Raw genomic sequence first — 4,150 nt, forward strand, 5'->3', positions numbered from 1 at the left:
ATTATTTTAAAAAGTTTAAACGATCATATCTCAAAATGCCAAATATGGACTTACGGTCTTCTTGCGCTCGGGTCTTCATATAAAGTGGTAGTCTGTGATCTTTACACTTCTCAATTATATTCCTGATGTTTACGATCTGGTCTCTAGTCCCTCTTCCTTCTCGAAAGCCAGCCTGCTCTTCAGAAATCTCCTGGTCTAGTTTTAACTTAAGCCTTCTGATGATGATTTGGAACAGGCTTTTAAGTTATCCTTCTTGGGGAGTGGAACAAATACAGCTCTGCACCAGTCTTTAGGCCATTCCTGCTCCTTCCATATGCGACAGCATAAACGCCACACTATGTCAACACCTTCCTTGCCTGTCGCTTTCCATAATTATACATATTATATATGTTATACGGACTGCAGCACACTCTATAATTCTCTCTTGCCATGCAAAATTTGCATTTAAATCGAGCTGTAAATGCATTTTCTCCGTAATACTATCTGAGAGTAGTAACCAATTCAGATTCTACATGCATGTTGTGATCCTTTCCATAGTGTTCTAAGAATGTCCATGGTATTCCTTTTGTTAAGCTCGCTGCCCGAGACCGTTATCTTGAGTTATTGTGTTGATAATGGTCTCTGCATTACTCTAATGGTCGAGGCAACGAACCTTGAACAAAAGAAATACAATAAGGGCTAGACATATATTTTGGGAGACATATCTTGGCACGCTATCTACGGTGAAGCGATTCCGTATGCAGGGTAATAAAGCAATGAAATCAATTGTTTCATGTACAGGGTGTCCCCAAAAAAAGAGGCCCCACATTGCGCCCTCTTTTTCTCCTATTTTTGAAACGTTGATCAAATATATTTTGGTATGTAAAGAAACCCTAAATCGTTAGCTTTAATAAACCAAAACAATTTTTTCAATCGGCTCACAATTTTTGAAGATATGCCCTCTTTAAGAAATGTACCCGTTTTTTTTTCTTTCCACGGATGAGGTTTGGCTACATCAAAGATTTAAACGAAACACACGGTTAATGACATGGATAGATAATAGCATTAGTCTTGGGAAAGCATTCACTATAAGCGAGGATCACCAGCTAGCTTCAAACATCTTCGCAACCCCGTATTACTGCGCATAAGTATCCGGCGCACAAGGCCTTAAGGATGGTACGCAACGCAATTAATGCAATGAGAACTAGGGCTGCAACCTGTATTCGTCACGGAGGCAACCAGGTAAAGGGCAGAGCAGCACAGTAAACTCACTTCAAAAGAACCAAAGACAAACTAAACAGCCCTTTTCAGGGCTACCTTTTATTCAAAAAAGAGAAATGACTTATGTTGTCAATAAAAAGAAAGCAAGAAACGAGAAAAACATAAGTAATTGCAAGTATAGCAAAGGAAGTCCCATCCCACATCAATTTCGCCCAAATTAATGACACTTAACAAAATCCATAACCCATAAGCCCACCGGTAAAGCCCATTCACTTAAATAAAGTTGTTATTTTATAAAGTTATCATCGAGGAATGTTTTATATTCATGCATGGTATATGCACTTTTCAATCTTTGAAGTAGTCAAACCTCCTCCGTGGACAGAGTAAAAAACGGATACATTTCTTTAAAAGGACATATCTTCAAAAGTTATGAGCCGATTGAAATAATTGTTTTGGTTTATTAAAGCTAACGATTGTAGGTTTTTATACATATCAAAATATATTTGATAAACTTTTTAGAAATAGGAGAAAAAGAGGGCGCCATGTGGGGCCTCTTTTTTTTTGGGACACCCTGTACAAAAGGTGTTAAGTGTAAAGTGAGCGACTACGTAACACAGACAGGACAACACATTATCGTCATGCAGTGTTCAATGCGTAATGCCGCTCACTGGTCATTCAGGATGACCCCCGGGGATCGCCCGTAATTAATACGGTGATTTAACTACATATTAATTGTATATAGACGTGAGAAGTGAGACGTGTTACCCACCATGACCTACGGCGCTGAAACCTGGTCGACAACTAAAGATCTGGAACATAAACTCACCACGACACAACGAGCCATGGAAAGACGTATGCTGAACATAACTATACGCGACAAAATCAGAAACAGTGACATAAGAAATAAAACTGGAGTCAAAGACATCATGGAAAGGATCGGAGAAGCAAAATGGAGATGGGCAGGACATGTGGCAAGAAAAAACGACAACAGATGGACAAAAAGAGTCACCGAGTGGCAACCAAGAACAGGAAAGCGTAGAAGAGGAAGGCAAAGACGAAGATGGCGAGACGACTTAACAGCATATAGAGGCACCACATGGGCAAGGGATGCGCAAGACAGACAGAAATGGAAGATTCTTGAAGAGGGCTTCATACTACAGAGGATGAAACAGCCTAGGTGAGGTGAGGTGAGGTGAGAAGTAGCCTCATCTGTTCCAATTTCATTCGCTTTAATGTTTATAATTTAGGAACATATTACATTCGGGGTTTTTACTATACCGACTTAGTATAGATTGATAGATTTGGTCGTAAAATGTTTAATATTATTTCAATCATAGACTGTCATTACCATTGTAATAGCGGGCAAGGTCACATGTAATATACTCACTGGCTGTTTTAAGGGTTTTATATTCATCTTAATGTTGCATGAGTAAAGTAATTTATCAACATAGGCTGCTTAGCATGCGCAGTACACGAATTTTCAGAAAAAATATAGCCGTTATATGTTATCACGGCTATTGTGGATTTCTTGCACTGGTGTTTTTTTATATTTATAATGATGGGAGACAAATAATGTATTATTATACAGACAAACTGCTTTCTTGCGTGATATAATTAGTAGTTACATCATATAAATGACATTTACTTTAGCACATTCTGTTCTATTGGCAATTTTGCCTTCAAGCTAGTATCTTAAATGTCAAATGGCACTCACTTCAGAACTTTCGGGGTTTTTTTTACCCCATTCAAATATTGTTTATGATAATTGTGTTTTGGTGTAGGTATAATCAAATGTGACTTGCCATGTCAAAAGGAGACACTTTTGGGCATGTTATCAATGTTATTTTGAGGTTTTTTACAAATAGAGATATTTGGCTCCACAACGCCGTTTTCCGCAATGAAATCGGACATTACTAAGCGAAGATATTGAGTTTGTAAGTTATGGTATTATAAAATTGGAAATTGAGATATCGGCCTTTAATTATTATTGACAATATGGAGAGTAGGAATAATAATAATACTACAAGATTTATAAAGCGCTAGTGTGCAAGAAAACCTCTAGCGCTGATACACAGAGGATAAAAACATAGTATATAAACTACATTACAAACAAATAAGTTAAAAGGCTTACGCATCATACAGTGGAACATGGAAACAATGAAAAATTACAAACTAGTGCACGAGATCAAATTAATGATGCTTAACCGGAAGCAAAGACCCCGCACGGGCAGGTATGTCAGGAGTTTTTACTCTGGTATATCTGCCTATGCATGTCATGTTTCCATATTTTGTAATTTCAGGTTAAATTGTGCTAGTGTGCGATGCGTAATTCTTCTTTCCCCTGTACATAAACTACTATTCCCCAAACACAAGTGACTGCAATTTCACAAGTCACAAAGCAAAAAACAACAACAAAAAAAAAAAAAAAACAACAACATATAATTAGATAGTATACGGTACAAACTAAAAAGTACTACTAGCCCAACACAACATTTTAAAAGGTGGCCGAAATATTCACAAGTTACAAAAGTCACATAATAGCATTAAAATTAAAAAGCAAGTTAACACGGTAGCAGCAGTAAAATATAAATACAATTCAATGACAACTGTTTAAAAGGCATACTCTTGAGCCGTGCAAGTTCAAAAAGGAACATCAGTTGAAGTACTGGTTAAACAGAAAAGTCTTCAGCGATTTCTTGAAATGGTCGATTGATTGGATGCTTCTTATTGTTTCCGGAAGCTCGTTCCATAATGATGGGGCAATTGAAGCGAAAGCTCGTGAACCATACGTGATAGTCCTTGGAGCAGCTGGTATTTCGAGCAGCTGGTATTTCAAATTACCTTGAAAATGTCTCAAAATACGCGATGCCAGTTATATTCGGATCTGAAACTATCAGACAATATTTTAAACATTTATAACAAATTCGCAACAAATCCCAATTGTGAAAAA

Source organism: Amphiura filiformis, unplaced genomic scaffold (assembly GCF_039555335.1).
Source record: "Amphiura filiformis unplaced genomic scaffold, Afil_fr2py scaffold_407, whole genome shotgun sequence".
Taxonomy (NCBI): domain Eukaryota; kingdom Metazoa; phylum Echinodermata; class Ophiuroidea; order Amphilepidida; family Amphiuridae; genus Amphiura; species Amphiura filiformis.